This window comes from Canis lupus, chromosome 11 (assembly GCF_011100685.1).
Source record: "Canis lupus familiaris isolate Mischka breed German Shepherd chromosome 11, alternate assembly UU_Cfam_GSD_1.0, whole genome shotgun sequence".
Lineage (NCBI taxonomy): Eukaryota > Metazoa > Chordata > Mammalia > Carnivora > Canidae > Canis > Canis lupus.
The window spans coordinates 62,670,254-62,692,029 of NC_049232.1; positions in this window are offsets into that span (position 1 = coordinate 62,670,254).

A 21,776-nucleotide genomic window follows, 5' to 3' on the forward strand; every position below is an offset into this window, starting at 1 on the left:
TTTTTTCCCCCTCCATCTATACTAAAAAACCTCTTCTGCTTCTAGGTAGAACTGTTCTAAAGCATTCAAGACAGTGGCATATACATTCTCACTTTAAAAATCAATCCCAGGAGCAATTTATTACAGGGAAATTTCCTGGACTCCAAGAAGCACCTTGAAGTCAGGAGATGATTAATTTGATAGAACTGAAGAGCTGCAAACATCTGCTCCCCGTTGACATCTGCCTCTCATTAAGTTACAGCCCTCCGTCTCCCTCTGCATTGGGGGGCAGGCTTGTGTGTTGATCTGGTAAGTCTAATTATATGGTAAGCCTGGTGCTCAAGGCCCTTGTGCCAGCCACCTGGTGAGGGCTCAATAAAAACTTGCTCTATTGCATTGCACTCCAGATCCACCCTGAGCACTTTGTAAGTCCTCTGTCCCTCCTAAATCATAGAAATAAAAAATAGTAATGAGGTTAGCGAGTGCATTTTCATCTTGTAGCCCTGGGTAAGGCTGCATCTCGATGAACTCAAACACTTAGTCGATTCAAATAAACAAACCAGTTTCATTAAAAAAAAAAAATCTACCAAATCTATTATTTTGGCACTATTATATCTTCCGTAATATCTCTTACTCCTTTTTCCCTTTTCCACTGACTCTACTGCCAATGTAATTGTCCTAAACCAGGTCTCTGGTACTGAACCTCCATATTCTGAAATCTCAGAAGCTCTGCCCTGCCCATGAGCACATAGCACCTTCCCAACCTAGACTTCTGAGCCCTCCACTGGTGCAGTAGACCTGACCTCTGTCCCAGCACTCTCCTCAAACAACCGATCTCTCAGCATCCAGTCTGACTTCTTGCTTCCCCGATTCTGCTTGTGCTCTTCCACCTTCACAGCTTAGCTTAGCTCACTCACACAAAGCCCAGTGCCATATAGCGCCATCTTGAGTATCAACCCAGACCCAAAAATGTAAAATTAATTAAATCTTTACAAGTCTTTCTGTGAAAACACCAAAAGGGAGAGCGTGCTTGGAACACAGAAAAATGCCCTAAGACCTGTCTTTTTCCCATTCGTTTCCCTCATTTTTTCACCTGTGTCAAGGCTGACCTGGAGTCTCCTCCCCCCAGCTTTAAGCTTCTACTCCAAGGCTTCCTTCAGGCCCACATTCAGGTTCTTTTGTCCCCCTCTCTGATTAAGCTCTTCATATCTATGTCATTTCAGCCTCCCAAGCTTCTTTGAATTTTCCTGTAAGAACCCCAGAGCTGACCCAACAGCAAAAAGTTCTCCACTAGAAGACAGGGTAAAAGGGAGGGGCTGCGGGGGGGAGGGGAGGTTTTTAATATAGTTTGTCTTATTCCTATCACATTAACAGTGTACGCTCTGCACAGAACACCCTCTGCCCATTTCTATTCAATACCCTACTCAATTGCCAAAGCCCAGAACAAAAAGTCCTTCCTCCTTGAAGCATTCCATGATGCCCCCTTAGAGAACTTTGCACATTTTGTCTTAACTTAGCTTTTGGTATAAATATGTATCTCGGCTTTTGAAAATTGGAGCTCCAGGATCATCTGGCATTTACCCTTTGATACTCCATTAAATATCATTTCCTGGGAAATGACTTTCCTCACTTTCTTTTCATCCTTGGTGTGGCCATCCCTTTGAAGCTACAGCAACCAATACTTAGTTGATACATCACAATGAAATTTAATGGATATCTGTGTCCATTCGGACTACTATAACAAAAGACCATGAACTGGGCATCTCAGAAACAACAGAATTGTTGTTTACTATTCCAGAGGCTGAGAATTCCAAGGACAAAAGATTCTGGCAACTTCCATGTCTGGTGGGAGCTCTCTTCCTCATTCATTGACAGCTGTCTCCTCACGGTGTCCTCACAGGGTTGCAGAAGGGGAAGGCAAGCTCTCCTAGGGTCTCTTATAAGGGCACTAATCCCATTTGTGAGGGCTCCACCCTCATGACCTAATCACCCCCAAAGGCCCCATCTCCAAAATAGCAGCATGCTTCAAATTAGGTATGAACACATGAATTTGCAGGGACGCGAACATTTGGTCTCTAGCAGTGGACCCTTTTAATTATCTATTACTGTCTCCTCTAACTCCAAACACATGCACACTGTGAAAACAGAAAAATTTCTTATTTATCTTACATCTCCAAGTGTACCCAAGTTCTTGACCAGAAATGCATTCTTGGAGAACACCTGTCCATGCAGTGACATGTTTGCTATTTTGCATGCTCCCCATGGTACCCAGTGCTGTGCTTTACTCACCGTAGGTGCTCAAGAGGTATAATTGGAACCGAATTAAGCATCTCTGAAACATTTAGCTTGATTGGATTTCCTTTTTTTTTTTTTTTTTTGACATGACTTTGTCTGCATGGTGGTCCAAAATTGTTTTGAAAGTTAAAAAATGGTGGAGGAAAAACAAAGGATTAAACATAAACTGGTTTGACCAGTTTCTTTCCCTCTGGATACAAAGCCAGCTTGAAGCTTTGTCTGAGAAAATCACACTCTCAGGCAAAAGCTAATAGGCTGAGTGTTGGTCCTTCTTCCGCAACCTGCAAGGCTGCAAGACCTTTCATTTCTGTATTAGAATATTCTGTTATACTAGGCTCATGTGGCTCCTTTGGTTAATGGTGACAGAAAATGTGACTCTAGGGCCACATAACTGCGAATACTACTGGCCTAGAGGCTGGAACAGATTGATACGATTGGCAAACCCCACCCAGGCTGCTCTTTGTAAGAGGGGGAGAAAATGCAGTGATTAAACTTAACCGCTCTCGTGCATTGTGCAATTAATCTCCAGCATCCCTGGACTGCTCTCCAGGCTGCATAACTTACACCCAACCCACAGAGACGGGCCCATTGACTATGCTTCCAATGTATAATGGAGTCTACACACAAAAATTCATTAATTCTTTTAAAATTCAGTCTTTCTCCTCCTGTGTAGTGGGGGCTTGGAGGAACAAGGTTATATTTTCTTTGGCAAAGCTTTTAAGTCAGAAGTTCAAGGTAAAGGCAGCCTCGGGAAAGCAGATACTGTTGGTTACCTATGCGTGCCCTTAGCTCCAGCCCCAGGGATGGGTCATGAACCCATTCCCCTTGACAGTAATTGGTTTAGATGGTGGCATGGATGTAATTCAAGCCAATGAGGTGTGAGAGAAAATCTGCTGGAGGATTTTAGGAAACTTTTCCTTTATTAAAAAAAAAAAAAAAAAAAGACACATAGGAAAAGCTGTTCTCTTTTTCCTCTAGTCATTGTCATGCCTAGTTGCGATATCTACAACCGCAGCAGCCATCTTGCAACCAAGAGAGAATTCAGCCTGAGGACGAGGACAAGTATGGCAGAGGTGAAAGATAAAAAGACCCTGAATTCTTGATACTAGCATTGTGCTGCTGAATAACCAACACTGGAACCCCCTTATCTCCAGATTGCTTGTAATATGAAGTAACATTTCTTTATTGTGTAAGCCACTTAGAATTCATTTTCTTATGTTACTTGAGGCCAAAATAATCTGAATACATTTGGTTTATTGAGTTGGCTGAAACCTTGGAGGATTTTTTTTTTAAGTATCGCTCTTGCACATGCTGCATCATAACAAACAAGTGAGACCTGATACCTATTTTGGCCACTTCTCCCTCATATTCCTGGTCTTATATCCCTGCTGAGGACAGTGTCACTGGCCTTCATCTCCAGCTGTGTGACCCACTGATTTAGTGGGTTAAATCTACTGACTATATACAGCTTCTTAATTTCAGGCCCAAATCATAAACCACTCTTTCCCTCCTCCCTTAAGCTTATAAAGAACACTCACTTGCTAAACCAGCCCCCTGATAATGTTTTGCAGGAGAGGGAATCTAGACTATGTGCAGACAGAGGCAAACTAGGTGATCTTGTCCGTGTCCATCTATTTCATTTATTAAGTTCCTGAACATAGCCAGCACTTGATTAGGCTCTTCATGAATTAAAGGGGATAAGTTACTTGACCTCCAAGTGATGGCAAGCTCTGAAAGCCACACTTCAAACAACTACCTTGCATCAATTCATTTATTTCATTTTCTCAGCATTTAGGGAAAAATCTCTTCCACTCATTCTGTTTTTTAAGTTTACTTATTTATTAAGCAATCTCTATACCTCCTGTGGGACTCAAACTCATGACCCTAAGACCAAGAGTCATATGCTCCCCCAACTAAGCCAGCCAGGTGCTCCTTTTTCCACTTTTTCTGCTAAGCACTGGGTGGGAACAGAAAAACAAATGCACCTTTTTTTTTTTTTTTCATTTAACAAACAAACTAAGCATCTACTTTGTGTAGGCAAACATTAGGGAAAACATGATGGGAAAAATCCTGGAACTTGCCCACAAGGACTGTCTATGGAAGAGACAGAACTTTATTATATATTCACCCAAACACTAGGTAAAGGGGAAGAATAGAGAAAGACAGAACATTCTAGGCAAAGGGAATTGCAAATACAAAGGAACTGAGGCAGAAGAGAGAATGGTGGAATTCAGAAAATCAAAGGCCAGTGTGACTGGAGCACAATGAGTAAGCGGAAACTGCTTCAAGATGTGGTCAGAGGGGCAGGAGGCGAGGTCAGCAAATGCCATTTATGCCATATTGAAGAGTTTGGACCTTCTCCTAAGGGTCCTGATGTGACATTGGAAAATTTTAACCAGGATAGTAAACTGACCAGACTTTTGCTGGAGAGGCCAAGCCTAGAGTCAGAAAGATGAGTAGAAAAATAAACATGAAATGCAGAATGACTTAACAAAGGTTGTAGAATGGAGAGGAGAGGATAGATGACAGATGTCAAATGGGTGGATCAGCAGACGATAATGGCCAACATGCTATTAGATGAGGAGCTGAGGAAGAAAGACCAGAAGGTGGGAACGAGGTCCAGGGTTCAGGTGATATCAGTACGAGAAGGAGTGGAATTAGACTGCATTTAGTTAGCAGGACATACTGTGTCCAGGATGGAGTATCCAAATTGGACATTAAGATATATAAATCTGAGGCTCAAGAGAAAAATCTAGATGGGAAAAATTAATTTGGGCTCCATAGCAAATAGGTGATATGAAGACATGGGAATAAATATCACCCAAAAAAAAGGATATAAAATGAACAGAGAGAAGGTCTAGTGGAGATCCCTGAAGACAGTCTATATTTGTGGGGCCTTGGGCAAGAGTACCAGTGCCCATACATATGCTTAAATATTTGAAAGTGAAACATCAAACTAACAGGTTATTAAAATGTCTAATCCTCCTACTTTTCATATTATATCTTCATAACAATGCAATTTTAAATATGTAAAATAATGGCTTTAAATGACTGGAATTTGGTAAAAAATAGAATGAGTGAATTCAATTATTATTTTGAGATGGCTGCATGTTCTTCTGGTGGGCCAGCAATGTGCAGTTGAGGAATTAAAAAAAAGTCATACACATTTTGTGAGTTATTATACATTTATCCCAAGAAATGTATTTTCTTCATTTCAACAAAATCACTAATTATGTCGTTATAATCAAGATTCTCATATAATTCATATTCTTCTCACAGGAGTACCAAAATATAAAACTGAGGCAGTAGTGATTGAAAACGTCAAAAAAAAATGTTAAGCCAACACTTCAATTCAGAAATGAACAATTCATTTTACGTATCATGTCCAAGCATTGTAATATACAGAATATATAGAAAATATTACAAAATATTTTAAGTTCATTATCTCTTAGAGTAGTATCTAGATCTATAGAGCAATATAAAAATTCAATATACTTCATGCTCATTACATCTAAGCCTGCATATATACAAATTTAAGAGGAACACAAGTTGTTGAATATTACAAAATGTTTCCCTGCCTCATTGTGACACTACTGTAAATTCCACATTAATTCATGAATATTTCTAGAATTCTGAATCAGACAGTGAAGAGAAGCAAAAAAAAAATGGACATTTGGTACTTTGGACAAATGATACTTCATTATATAAGAATGTATTGCATTCATGTTATCTCCGAGAAAAGATTTGACACATTAATTAATTTGTCTTTTCTCTTCTAAGCACTTTTGCCACTCAAATCCTCCATATACTCCAAAGCAGTATCCACCTTTGCCTTCCACGGCAGCAGAACACAGGCATCTTTATGGGGCTTTGACTTTTGCTTAGGATCCATGTGCAAAAGAAGCAGAGAAGGATTTTCCTGGGCCCTGAACAAGATTAGTCATGAGAGTAACTGTTATGAGACACAGTGTGCCCCTACTGAGCACTGGATCCCAAATGGTGGGAGCGCCCTTGTGCTCTTCAATAAATTGACTGAGAGGAACCTTCTAAAGGATGTTGGTCAGGGCAGGGCTCCCTAGTGCTGAGTCTAGAGAGCGGTACTAGCTGAGGAGCATCAACAGCTGCAAAGTAATTGCAGGAGAGGATCCCACGAAGCCAAGAAATAAGAGGAAAATCAAAAGTGGTGTTACAGAAATGAAGGGAAAAAGGATTTCCAAGGAATTACCAACAGAGTCAAGTGGCACGACATTGGGTAAACAAAATGTGGCATATCCGTATAATCAAGTATGATTCAGCAATGGAAAGAAATAGAGTGCTGACACATGTTACAACACAAAGGAACCTCAAAAACACGATGCTAAGTAAAAGAAACAAATCAAGAAAGACTACATATAAGATTGAGATGTATTGTCCACTACAGACAAGCCCTGGGAGACAGGAACTAGTTTCGTGGTTGAGAGGGGCAGCAGAACTGATGGAAATGACAGTAACTGCTACTCAGTATGGGATTTCTTTTCGAGGGGATGAAATGTCCTAAGTTTAGAGTATGCCAATGGCTGCACACCTCTGTAAATACACTAAAAGCCATTAAATTGTACACTTTCAATGGCTGAACTTTGTGCCATGTAAATTGTATCTTAATAAAGCTGTTTTTTAAGAAGGAAAAAGATAAGAAGAGATAATCACTCCATTTAAGGTCACATCATCCTTTGTCTGATCCACCAAATGCTGGCCACCTAACTGTAGAAAATCAAATCTTGGGAGCTGTCAGATGTCTAAGACCAAGCAATCCACCACTGTGATTTGTCCATGGCCCCTGACAAAAATAAATAAATCCATCTCCTATTCCTTGAAAAACAAGAGATGAGATAGAGGGACTGCTTCATAATAAAGGTCTTTCACACGAAGGTAAACTTGAAAACAGAGAGCATTTATGCAAAAAATCCATTTACTGTGTCAGTAATTTCCAGCATTTCCCCTGCTGTTATTGTAGATAATTGAGTAAAAGCTTTTCCTTCTCTACATCAAGCATCAGTATCCAACTGATCCTCTTAGAAATTCAGTTTTGAGATTTCACTTCAAGATCATGACTGCAGAGTTTATGGGAAATGCATGTGTGTTTGGGTAAATGGAACTATTTCTTTTTCTTGAGGCGAACACTTAGAACAACTGGAAGAAAACAGAAGTGGGGGGAGTAAAATCTCCCACCAAATTTATCAATACAGAGCACAGCTATCTTTCGTCCAGTTGACTATATGTCTGGGTTATGCATATACATCTTTCCCACCCAACCAATTATTCAGCATTTATGTGAATTCAGGGTACTAAATGCTAATATATTTCTATTGCTTATGTTTTTAATGAACACATTAGTTCTAAAGTCAATAAGCTGGCTGATGTCCACATTCTGGCTAATGTGTAGCACTGAATTTAGACCTTCTAAGAATTTATTTCTTAACACTGTGAGTTAAGGGTGGGGGAACTCTGTGAGCTGGGTACATGATACCTACAGACAAGCAATATGTAACAGGGCTATTAATAACTCACAAGGGAATCTTATCAAGGTCATAATAACAATTCCAGACAATAGGATAATTAACATTTACATTTTTATAGTTTATGTGATACAGTCATATATATTACTTTGATTTTTATGAAATGAGGGGAGCAAGCACTACTATCCTCTCCATTCCTTAGACAAATAAACTGAGATTGGTCAAACAATTAAGTGACCAGGATGGATCTCCTTGCTGGGTATTTCCAGAGTACCCTATCTTTACCACTCACTCATGTCTACTTACTTGAAGCTGGTCTTCCCCTCGAAGCTTTATGGAAGCAGGAACCCAGCATAGCAGCTGGCACACAGTATGTGCTCAATAACCATTAGCAGAATTGAACTTATCAAGTTTCTACAGCTAGTAAGGCACAGAGATGAGATGTCAGACTCCACATCACATGTCCTTTTAAAGCGCTATTAATGTTTATTTACCTATTGTTACTACTGTCTCATTTTTTAAAAAAAGATGCTAAATGAGTTGGCTAAACCAAGAATGTGTCTATTTTTATTTTCTTTTTTTTAAGATTTAATTTATTTATTCATGAGAGGTACAGAGAGAGAGATGGAGACATAGGCAGAGGGAGAAGCAGGCTCCCTGTGCAGAGCCGGATGTGGGATTCCATCCAGGGACTCCAGGACCACTCCCTGAGCGGAAGACAGATGCTCAACCACTGAGCCACCCAGGTGTCCCTGTGTCTATTTTTATACCTAAAGCTACCTGTATGGAGCAGCATTTTCGCATACTAGTTCAGTGGTCATATAGTTCTGTAGTCCAATAACTCGTGGTTATCTTGCCCTACGGGTCATGTAGGTCCATGGTCATATAGCTCAATGATCACATAGCTAAGTACTTTTTTAGCCCAGTGGCTAAGAGTCAGAGGGCTGTGGCATCAGGTCTTTACCCCAGACTTTACTGTGGGCTCTCTAGCCACAGTCCTCCAGTACATCACTGAACTTTCCCAAGCCTCAGTTTCCTCATTTGCAAAATAGAAATAAAAATTAAAATCTCTCAGGATTATAATTATGACCAAATGAAATCAAATATGTAAACCATGCAGCATAATGCCAGGTACTTAGCAAGCATCCAATATCCATCATGATTATCATCATCATCATTACTATTACTTATTATGTGCCCCTAGTAAGAAAAGCAAAAGCCTCTTGGGTTGAATACAGAATTGTCAACAGCAGAAAAAGCAATTTGCTGATAACTGATACTTGATATGAAGATGGAAAAGCTTTTACTCAATTTTCTACACTAGCAAATGAGTAAACGTTAGCTGTGCCATGTCTTTTAGGAGCACTGAAGCCACCAGAGGCAAGAATGGCATCTCCAAATTCCTGGGGCAAAGTTCATTGAGTTGCCAGTTGAAGAATCTGGGGAGATCTAGAATATTCTCCTCTACTTCTCTTTTACCACCCTTGGGTCATTTAATCTCACCTCACCTCAGCTTCTCTGTGCAATATTTTTTCTAGGCTACAACCCTACTTGATCATTTTAAGAAAGGGAATTCTTAAGTCCCTTTGTAGCTCAGAGAAGTGTGTTCTTTCATCTGCATATATATCTTTCTCTTTCCTGCGAGGCTATTAGTTCTTATTTCAACTGCTTCTTATGAACAGATTCCCAACTGTTGTGCCCTGAAGGACTACGTTGCCCTTCTTACTCCTTCTTCAGAACTTCCTCCTTCTCCTCTTCTGTCTGTTCCTCTTCACACCTCTCTCAGCCTCTGAGACAGTCAGCAGTTCAGAATATAGTTGAATTATATTTGCCCAGACACTGATACCTCCATGCTTGTCTTTGTGGATTTTAGAAGCGTTATGGCATCAGGAGTCAGAGACTTGGGTATGAATCCTGATTTAATCATGGATTAAATGGCCTAAGTTTTGGGCAAACTATTTCATATCCACACACTTTAGTTCACAGATTTGTAAAATGGAAATAATGATAACACTTAATTTATTGACATGTAATAAGACCACATAAATAAAACACTTTGCAAAATAGGACATTGATCAAAAATATCTTAATTGCTAGGAATGATAATCAAGGAAAATAAAAAAATGAAAAATTAACAGGAATTTAGGAACCACTGGGTGATGGATAATTTATAACTTTTATGGGGGCTTTTTGTTGTTTTTTATAGTTATATAGTGATTGATTGATTGATTTCCTATTTATGCAGGTTTGTATTTTACTAGCATTAACCAAAGTTTAAAGTTTTATTACCTGTATTCTTTCTGGATAGATACATAGTTTGTATAGAATTATATCTTGTTCTCTTGTGTTTATACGAGTTCTGCTTTTTCTTTCTTTTTTTTACTTTTTTAAAATTTAAATTCAATTTGCCAAAATATAGTACAACACCCAGTGCTCATCCCATCAAGTGTCCTCCTCATTGCCTGTCACCCACTTACCCCATCGCCCCACCCGCCTCCCCTTCCGCAACCCTTTGTTTGTTTCCCAGAATTAAGAGTCTCTCATGGTTTGTCTCCCTCTCTGATTTTTTTCCCACTCAGTTCTCCTCCTTTCCCTTATAATCCCTTTCACTATTTTTTATATTCCTCAGATAGATGAAACCATATGATGTTTGTCCTTCTCCGATTGTCTTACTTCACTCAGCACAATAACCTCAAGGTCCATTCACATCAAAGCAAATGGTGGGTATTCATCCTTTCTGATGGATGAGTAATATTCCATTGTATATATACTGTATCCTTCTCATCTATTCATCTGTCGAATGACATCGTGGCTCCTTCCAAAGTTTAGCTACTGTGGATATTGCTGCTGTGAATATTGGGGTGCAAGTGTCTTGCCGTTTCACTGCATCTGTATCTTTGGGGTAAATCCCCAGCAGTGCAATTGCTGGGCCGTAGGGCAGATCTATTTTTAACTCTTTGAGGAACCTCCACACAGTTTTCCAGAGTGGCTGCACCAGTTCACATTCCCACCAACAGTGCAAGAGGGTTCCCTTTTCTCCGCATCCTCTCCAACATTTGTGGTTTCCTGTCTTGTTAATTTCTGCCATTCTCACTGGTGTGAGGTGGTATCTCATTGTGGTTTTGATTTGTATTTCCCTGATGGTCAGTGATGTGCAGCATTTTTTCATGTGCTTGTTGGCCATGTGTATGCCTTCTTTGGATAAATGTCTATTCATGTCTTCTGCCCATTTCATGATTGGGTTTTGTGTTTCTTGGATGTTGAGTTTAACAAGTTCTTTACAGATCTTGGATACCAGCCCTTTATCTGATATGTCATTTGCAAATATCTTCTCCCATTCTGTGGGTTGTCTTTTAGTTGTGTTGACTATTTCTTTTGCTGTACAGAAGCTTCTTTTTTTTTAAAGATTTATTTTTATTTATTTATTTATTTATTTTAATTTATGATAGACATAGAGAGAGAGAGAGGCAGAGACACAGAAGGAAGGAGAAGCAGGCTCCATGCCGGGAGCCGGACGTGGGACTCAATCCCGGGACTCCAGAATCGCACCCTGGGCCAAAGGCAGGCGCTAAACCACTGAGCCACCCAGGGATCCCTGTGCAGAAGCTTCTTATCTTAAGTCACAATAGTTCATTTTTGCTTTTGTTTCCCTTGCCTTCATAGATGTGTCCAGCAAGAAGTTGCTTTGGCCAAGTTGAAAAAGGTTGTTGCCTGTGTTCTCCTCTAGGATTTTGATGGATTCTTGTCTTACATTTAGATCTTTCAACCATTTTGAGTTTATCTTTGTGTATGGTGTAAGAGACTGGTCCAGTTTCATTCTTCTGCGTGTGGCTGTCCAATTTTCCCAGCACCATTTCCCGGCACTGTCCTTTTTTTTTTTTTTTTTTTCCTAAGATTTTATCTATTTATTCGTGAGAGACACAAAGAGAGAGAGAGGCAGAAACATAGGCAGAAGGAGAAGCAGGCTCCATGTAGGGAGCCTGATGTGGGACTCCGTTCCAGGACTCCAAGACCACACCTTGAGCCAAAGGCAGACACTCAACAGCTGAGCCACCCAGACATCCTGAGATGGTCCTTTTTCCAGTGGATAGTCTTTCCTGCTTTGTTGAATACTAGTTGACCATAGAGTTGAGAGCCCAAATTTATAACTTTTGAAGTACTACTTTGTTAATTTATGGGCTAATGCATTATGCCAGGCTGCTCCTCTCTTTCTTTTTGTTCAAGAATTTTTCTTCTATTTCACTAGTGTAGATGCAATGGGTAATGCTTTACCTATATTCATCTTTTCTCTTTATGCTCTGTCTCTTGTCAAGCTCAGCCTTGCCATTATTTTAGCTATCAACTGTGGACAGATGCCTCACAAACCTGCCTATAGGGTAGGGAGTCATGAGAAATCCCTTCACCTTGCCCATATAAGGTAACCTCATCATGGGAGTGACATCTATCATATCCACACATACATGACCTCCATCGTATGAACAGTTCCTGCCCACATTCAAGGGAGGTTTTTTATATAGGGCACGGATGCCAGGGGACAGGAATCTTGGGGACCATCTCAGAATTCTGCCTACCACAAGGATCTGTCATCTGCCAAGGGAATGTTTGCTTGGCAGAAGACATACAAAAAAGAATTTGACATGATGTTTATCTTCAGAGAGTTATAAATTGGATGCTGATCATCCCTACCTCATGAGGCTATAATAGATAGGATTATATGCAAAAAAAAAAAAAAAACACATATCAAGTGTTTATCACAGTGCCTGACATATGAAAATTAGTGTTCAGAACGAGTAGCTATTGGGCAGCCCGGGTGGCTCAGTGGTTTAGCACCGCCTTCAGCCCAGGGCATTATCCTGGAGACCCAGGATCGAGTCCCACATCGGGCTCCCTGCATGGAGCCTGCTTCTCCCTTTGCCTGTGTTTCTGCCTCTCTCTCTCTCTCTCTCTCTCTCTCTCTGTGTGTGTGTCTCATAAATAAATAAATAAATAAATAAATAAATAAATAAATAAATAAATAAATAAAATCTTAAAAAAAAAAGAAAGGGTGGCTATTATCAAATAACTGGTACAGAGTCTGTTAAGATATGTATGGAAGTTCTGAATAAGGCATTGGCTGAGAGGAGGAATGCTCAGTTGTTGGGGAGGTCAACATGGCTTCAAAGAATATAAGTCACCTGGCCTCAATAATCTCAAAAATCTCATCCAGTAGGCTGTATTAAACCCATTTAAAAAAAAATATTTGAAAACTAAGATTCAGTTCAATAGCTTAATTTTTTAAGATTTTATTTTTAGGGGTACCTGGGTGGCTCAGTCGGTTAAGCCACTGACTCTTGATTTCAGCTGTATCATTGTAGTGTTCATTCAGCTCAGGTCATGGTCTTAGGGTCATGAACTGGAACCCCACACTGGGTTCTATGCTCAGTGGGGAGCCTGCTTGAGATTCTCTCCTTTTCCCTCTGCCCCTCCTCTCTCTCTTTCTCTCAAATAAATAAGCAAATCTTTAGAAAAGATTTTATTCTTAAGTAATCTCTACACCAATATAGGGCTCAAGCTCACAACCCTGAGATCAAGAGTCACTCTTCTGAGTCAGCGTAGTGCCTGCAGAAGCTTATTTATACAAGCCTATTCAGCTAGTAAGAAATGAAGGTGAATTTCACACTCATGCCTGAGTTTCACTATGTGTGTATGTGTATACAGTAATCGGGAGTCCATTTTAGCCATAGTGAGGAATGTGGGGGAACTAGTGAAAAATAAGCTTATGCAGAGAGAATACACAGGTTTAAATCACTGACTCTCAGGGAAAGGAGTTTAAAAATAAGCAAAACAGAAAAGGCAGGTGTCTGACAGGAGAATTACCTAATACCTAATCAGAATGTTATTTCCTGACCTTGGTGGGCAAGGTGCATTATAAGAGAACAAGGAAGTGCGTGACAGGGATGAGCCAAGGAAGCTACACCTGCACCACAGTTGGGAAGCAATTGAAACTAGGAACTGGGGCAGTGAGGCTAGAAATGGAAATGGAAATGAGCAGTAAGTAAGAGTCAGAAGAAAGGCCTGGTGAAGATGAATCCCTCCTTAGAACTCACCAACTTTTCACCTATAGGCTTTCTTCCATCTTCTGTCCCCTGTTCACAGGCTGTGCATCAGCCAATCTGGACCACCTGAGCTGTTAGCAGTGCACTCCAGACTTACCATGCCAATGTGCTTTCTTTCTTGGAAACAGTCCTCCTCATACCACTCTGGCAAAATCCTAACCTTCCTTCAATGCCCATTTTTAAGTGTCTCCAATTTCAAAGAACCCCCATGATTTTTCCCCTTCCCAAACTGATAGGATTTCTCACTCCTCCAAAACACTAAGCACTTTGATATGTGCCTTATGATGATCTCTAAGTGATTTCAATTCAATTGAGAAAGACCTTTCCAACAATTAGAGCTTTTTGCCTATGAAGAGATGAGTTGCTTATGAAGGAAGAGAACTGGTTCTTAACAAAAGTTTACATGCAATCACAGTAATTGTGGGGGAATTGAGATGAATCTCCAAACCTGCTGTGGAGACTTTGACATCTAATGAGAATGTGAGACTGATAAATCTTTGAGATGCTGTATCATTGTAGTGTTCATTCAACTAACATCTTCTGAGTACCTACTTTGGAGTTCAATAGAAAGCACAAACCCAAATGCCTACCAGTGATTTGTGAGGTGGGTGACTTAAATGGGTTGAGTATTGCAGATCACTAGAGAGCGGTGGGGAGAGGGGTACACTGGAGCAGACATGCCATGTTTAATTCTAGTACTTACTTCACAGCCCCATGCATTATTGCTGAGTAGAAATGGGGGTCCAGCATTATCAGTCATTTTGATTATTCAAAGGAAATTTGAAAAACAGATTTTGTATAAAATGTCTCAATTTTTTTAAGGTGACATTTCTTTTGTAAAGAAAACAAAGCAAGACAAAAAATATTGTGCAGGCCCAACCAAATACATCCAAAGGGTTGAGTATTCCCTTAGGCACCATTTTGAGACCCAAAACTAAATACCATACTCAATGCTTGGTATGACAAAGATAAACCCCACAAATGAGAAAGAATGCACATTTAGCATATTTCCATTTTTTCTTCAAAAATGAATAAGTGGAAAATGAAGAAAGCGAGAGAAGGAATTAATCTAAAAGCATGCTCTCAGTGTGCATGGAAGTACAAAAGAAGAGATGAAAGACCTAGCAAAGATTTGGGACAGTAAGAAAGCAAGAAAAATAAGAAGTAAAGTGACTTTTCAGTATGAGTGAATACAGACCTGAGTCTCTCCCTTTGGGCAACTGAACAGAGAAATGGTGTTTGTTTAAAGAGGAAAATGATATATTCAGTTTAGGACAAGTTGTGCCTGATGTGGCCACAAAACATCTAGAAAGCCATGTTTAATTAGCCAATTTCATATAGAGTTGGAAAGTTGAGAGAAGAATTAAAATGGAAAGTGAAGGTTCGGTGGCCAACTATCAAGATATACTGTTTAAAGTCATGGATATGAATGAGATCAACAACTGTGAGAGTTTGAAGTGAGGAAAGTAGAGAATGGGGCTCATATCCTGGGAGGGAAACATTTTAGGACAAACAGAGGGTAAAAAAGTCCAGCAAAGGGAACAGCAAAGAATATTGGGACAGCAAAGAAACCCAAGTCCCTAAGGCCAAGGAGGGGGCATTTGCGGAGAAGTCATTCTCCTCTATAAACTAGGTCACCCCCCAAGGTACAGCTGCTAGAGGGGGCAGGGGGAGAAAAAACTGTAAACTTTTTCTCTAAAACCAATAGGGCAAATGATTTCCAACCTGGGCAGGAACTGTATTCCAATAAAGAACCGATAGTGAGTCTTGAAGAGAATATTGTTGGGTGGCCGACTGAGCTTTTCATTTTGGATTGGCACGAGGAAAATATTCTTTCCATAGCTGAGAGAAAGAAGGTTTCTTTTCATTTGAGAAGAAACAGATTTTTGCCCCGACTCTGCAAGGGCAATGCAAGTCATGAGGAAGGGATTCATTATTTTCAACTGCAGTCTTCCCACATTCCCAACACTAACGTTATTCCACACGCAGACACATTCAGACCAACTTCAGAGCAGTTGAGCACATACATGTTCTTAGGTTGCAACTATTCATCACGGTCAACTTTATTTTTCTTAAGAAAAATAAATTAAGGTCTTGGGAAAAGAAGGAAAATGAAGCAGGCCAAATGAGGAGTTTAGTGGACTCGAAATGTGAATTTTCAGAAACTCCCTTTTCCCCCATTAATCCTTCTTTTTTGTCCTTTATCCATTATGTGGGATTAGTTCTTTGTAAATTTGGATTTGTACTGATGAATTAAATTCTTGGCAACCGCTGTTCCTGCTGACTGGGTGCTTCTTTGTGCTCTTTGTAAGATCTATAACTCATTGCACCTGTTGCATCTGAATAGTCCTCTGCAGTCAGGAGTGTGTGTGTGTGTGTGTGTGTGTGTGTGTTCTTTAAAGCATTCTACAACATTCAATGTAAAAGGAAGAACTCCAGTAAACGGGAGGGGTTGCTAAACAGTGGACTGAGTTACGAAGACAAGTTGTAGAATCTCTTTCCTTTGTGATCTTTTAACGAAAGTGCCAGACAATGAGCATTGGGTGCTCATTTAGGGCAAGAGGTTATAAAATATGAATTCTGAAGACCTCTCCAGCCCTCAGCGGCTGCTGTATGTTTTCACCAGATATCAAGAAAGGAATTCTATGATCCTCTAGTCAAAACAGCACAATTTTCTAATGGGGTAAGTCTAGGTCAGAGAGGGGTTAGTAGTAACTTACCCAAAGGTAACACAACTAGTTAGTAAAAGAGAACGAGAATCTACACCTCCTGTCCACTCTACTCCAAATACACACAGTTTCACTTTACATCCTCCTTTGTTCTTTGAGATAAATATTAACCAGCTGTTTGCAAGCCTTTGTGGAGAGGCTATTTTCATCAAGTTTCACATTTCTGAAAAATTACATCAGAATTTATGTCAAAGTGATGTTGCATTTTTTCAATGAAATATATTTTTTAATGGGAAAAAGAAAAAAAAATGGGAAAAAGAGAAAGCGAACCGGGATATATATCTTAGCAGCTGAATAAACAGGTCTACAGAACAAGCATTTTTGGCTTGATATGTTATATATTATTTATAATGCAATCATTCAATTTATTAAAGATTGAACCATTAGTTTCATAATATAATACATTCTCTTGCTTTATTTCCCATCTAGAGCTCTTTCTGAGATGGAAATTAGCCAAATGGAATACAACATCTTTCTTAGAGGTTCTGTTAGGTTTCCTTCTGTCTTATTTTTTCCCATTCCACACAGCTACCCACCCCCATCAAATCATATTGCTTAGTAGAAGTGGTTGAGACAAGATGGAAATCCCCTAGCAATGAGCCATCCAAGAGCATTACAATGGAAGTCACAAAATCTAGGTTTAAGTGTCATCTGTGCCACTTCACTTATTCTAGAAAGCTACTTAACCTCTCTGCACTTCATATTGCTCGTCTGTAGAATGGATCTATTTAAGTCCTCCCTCCAGGTTATTAGAAAGATATAGGAATATGGCAAATGTGCGAGCATTTCACAAATGTGCTCTGTTACTATCAGGAAATCTAGTATATCTACTTTCACCTATCCATGCAAATAAAAAACAGGACTAAATGGACAGATAAAAATAATAATTAATCCAAATCTTTTTAGTAAGGGATGTCAACCCCTAAAAACAATGATTTCAAAAAAATGTACTGGAGTCATTTCTCATTTGTGTCTTCTACACTCATTCCCATATCTCTTACAGCAAATATAAAATATTAGTGGGTGACAAGGATAAGGACTTGAAGGACTGTTATCAATTAAATCACTTGAGGGTCACAGGTAAGCTCTAGGAAAATTCTGGTTGAAACTTTCTGGCTTTCATTTCTTCGCTGAACATAGTCTGATTCAAGAACTTCAGGTCCCCCTAAGAGCTGCTGCCTTAAAACGTAAAAGTTCAAAACTCAGGTGTGTTCCAACACGTGTAAGCTAGAAGATTATATATAAAGCGTGAGGGATCATATAATTGATCCATGTTGGTGGTGATGGTCTGTCTCAGGTGTGTCTCCTTCAAGAAGCTGTCCTTGGTAAAGGACAAGCTCTCCCATACTGATTGTCTAGAGCACATCATGTTACAACCAACACTTTGGCATTTATCAGCCTCACTTAAACATTTTATAACATTCTCATTGGTTTTCATGGTACTGCATTTGGAAATCATCACATCTTCCTTAACTAAATAAACATGTAGGGGCACCTGAGTGGCTCAGTCAGCTAAGCATCTGCCTTTGGCTCAGGTCATGATCCCAGGGTCCTAAGATTGAGCGCCACATCAGGCTCCCCGCTCAGTGGGGAGTCTGCTTCTCCCTCTCTCTCTCTGCTTCTCCCCCTGGCTTTTGCTCTCTCTCTCAAATAAATAAAATCCTTTAAAAAGTTAATTAAAAAAAAATAAACATGTGCCACTAGTCACCCAGACTATGCAATGTAGAGCTGCCCACATAAGAAGCAGTTCCATTTCTATTCCACACCTGCATTTCAAAGCATCTTCTCTTATGATTTTTATGCGAGCCTGTATTTAAAATAACTGATATTTTCTCGATCCATGCAAATTTCTTTATCTTACATAGGCTATAATTATATCAGACCATCTCAGATATACCCTCCAGATTTGGGGAACATCTATCTAGATATTTTGCTTAGCAGGACAACAGACAAGCAATATATGATTGTATTTATGTTAATTCAATAATTTATTCATTAAATCAGAAAACACTGTTCAACACTAATTCTGTGTTAGGCCCTCTGCTAAAACTTGGGTGTGGATGAAATGGACATAGTGCCTGCTGTGAAAATGCCTACTCACAGCCTCCTCTGAGAGTCAGGCAAATAACTAACTCACCCCTATACTATCTGAGAGCTGTAATCAAGTATGTGTAGGGCACTGGAGAAACAGAGCAGTGAGGGTGTTGGGTTTTGCCTGAAGAGGTATGAAGGAGGACTTCATAAAGAAGGTGATATCTGAGTTGTGCTTAAAGGATGAGCAAAAGTTCTCTGGGCTGGGGCACAAAAGATAGGCCTTCTAGACAAAGGGGATGCTGTAGGGAAACAGCATGAGGTACAAAGCAGCTACTGTGAATTGTCCTGTGTGACCAGAGTGTATCACGCATGGGCGGGCAGAAGAGTTAAACGGGAGTCTGGCAACAGAGGTTAGGCTTAGATTATAAAAGGCCTTGGACGTGTATTCCAAAGAAATTCGAGTTGTCCAGGAAGCAATGGGATCATGGAAAGATTTCTGAAAAATTATTCAGGTGGCAGGGTTGATAAAAGGTCCACGGGCACTTGGGTGGCCCAGTCTATTAAGCGTCTGCCTTCGGCTCGGGTCATGACCCCAGGGTCTTGGGATCGAGCCCTGCATATCAGGTTCACTGCTCAGCAAGGAATATGCTTGTCCCTCCCTCTCCGCCCCTCACCCCCTGCTTGTGTACTCTATCTCTCTCTTTCTCTCTCTCATCTCAAATAAACACATAAAATATGTAAAAAAAAAAAATGTCCAAGAAGAGAAGTGGTTACAGAAGATAAGACCATGCATTAGGAATTTACAAATATCCAAAAAAAATATCTGAATTAGATAAGGATTCAAAGAGACATTTCTGGATTAGAATTGCCAGCACTTGTTGACAGGATGGAGATATACTTCAGTGTCCACCATATACATTTTTTTAAGATCGTATTTATTTATTTATTTACTTACTTACTTATTTATTTATTTGAGAGAGAGCACAGAGGGAGAGTGGAAGAAACAGATTCCCTGCTAAGCAGGAAGCCTGATGCAAGGGTTCCATCCCAGGACCCTGAGATCATGACCCAAGCTGAAGGCAGACACGTAACTACCTGAGCCACCCAGGCCCCCACCATATACATTTTGAGTGCAAAAAAGTCTGTAAGCTCCTTAAATGCTTAAGTAAAGACACATAATTTACTAGGTAGGTACTCCAGGAATACGCAAAAGCAACATTAAGGTACTAGCTCTTCTGGACTCTGGGTCAGCATCCACTGGGATGGTATTCAGGTACTCTCCTAGTAGCTGGTTGGACAGTAGATAAGTCCCTTCTCCATTTTAAGCCTCTTTTGTGTCCCAAATGGAGGAGGTGGCTGGGATGATTTTCTCCAAGACTTCCCCTCCAGCTCTCACACTCTGTGAGTCAAACCCTTGTGATAAGGGGCCACCAGCCCTGGCCTTTCCCAAGCTGAGTCACCTCTGAAGCTGAGATTATTCTGGCCCGACCGAGAAATGGGAGTGCAGTCACTGCAGTAGCATCCCAAGATCCATTCTCAGGAGTTGGGGACCAGCAGGTCCAGTCTGAGGCTGAGGCAGCTGTCAGAGGCTATTCCCTGATTACACAAACCTTTCCAAACTTCTCCCTCTCAAATGCACAACCACACTCTGTCCAATAGACCAGTCAGAGCTTCCACCAAAGAAAGAGCCCTCTCTTTCAAGTCTCTGAATTTCTCAGAGTCTGTTTTTCCTGCTTGGGCAAATCCCCACACCCAATTATCCTATTTACATTGTTCTAAAGCTGCTCACAGGACTTTGCCACAAGAATGCAAGGTTCTCAGGTGGTTTTCCTTTACTTCCTCATCCCAGAGCAAGCCAGGAATCCACTTCCCTCCGACTGCAGGCCTTGCTCCTTGGTCCCCTAACCAGTAGGGGGCTCCACCTCTGCCTGTTTCCAGTCATCTAACTCCGTGCGCATTTACGCACACTGTACTGGGGCCAGAGTACTGGGCCAATGGCTCTGCAAGTCGAGACTTCCCACAGCAACCCCAAGAGGTGGGTGTGACTTCCCAATTTTAGTGTGAGGTTTGGTGAAGGAAAGGTGGCTCCTCCGAGGCAGAACTTCTAGGATGTGCCAAACCAGAATTCAAACCCAGGTCTGTCTGATTTCCAGTTGGCTGTGGTTCTCCTTCCTGTGACCAGAGTTAAGCTCGAAATGATGTTAATGCCGGAGCGTGAACTATCTGCAAAGCCTCTACCTCAAAGCTCTAGAGGTAGAGCACATCTACCTCTGATGTCTTTGTTACCCAAGGAAGGTACAGTCAAGGTTATTTCAGGTCAAGACACCAAAAGAAGGAAACGGGTCATTATTCACCTAACCGAGGGCACTAATGTTGGACATCCAGGTTCCTTCCAATTTTTCCCAATAAAGTTGTGATGTCCTGCTATCAATCAGTCTCACATCATCATTAAAATGAAGGAACTCTATGAATCAGGTTGCCCTGCTTTGAATCTTCTTTATTACACAGTAGCCAGGTAACCTTGGCCAAATTACTGAGGCTCCCCTAAGCTCAGCTTCCCTTGGGTAATGGAGATGAGAATAATACTCACCTCACAACGTTGTTATGAGGAGTAAATAAGACGATACATGTAAAGCACTTAACACAGGGTCTGGCATATGGTATGAGCTCGATAAATCCCAGCCATTATTATTAGCATAATATCTTTGCACGTAAATCTATCTGCAGCTCTGATTGTTTTCTTAGGAGAGATTCCAATGAGTAAAATCACTGTATCAAAGGATGGCTCTTCTACATAGTGCTTAATTATCTTCTACAAATTCTAGGGCAATTTATACACCCAACAGAAGTGCTTGCAGAGGTTAAGTGCAGCATCCTTCACAGCAGTGGACTCCAAAGGTATATGAAATGTAGATGAGTATAATACAATAAAAGGTGTTTGAACATCTTACAGTTCTCCCATACAAAGACATAAACTTTCTTTTCTTTTTCAGGCCTCTTTAGTCATAGACTAACCAAGGCTCAGGCTAATCAACCCACAGGCCTTTGATTTAAGAGTTAGAGAAGACGGGTTCAATTCCAAGCTCCGCCACTTGCCAGCTATGAGAGTTTGAGCTAGTTTAAATAGGAATTCTATCTGGACAGTATTT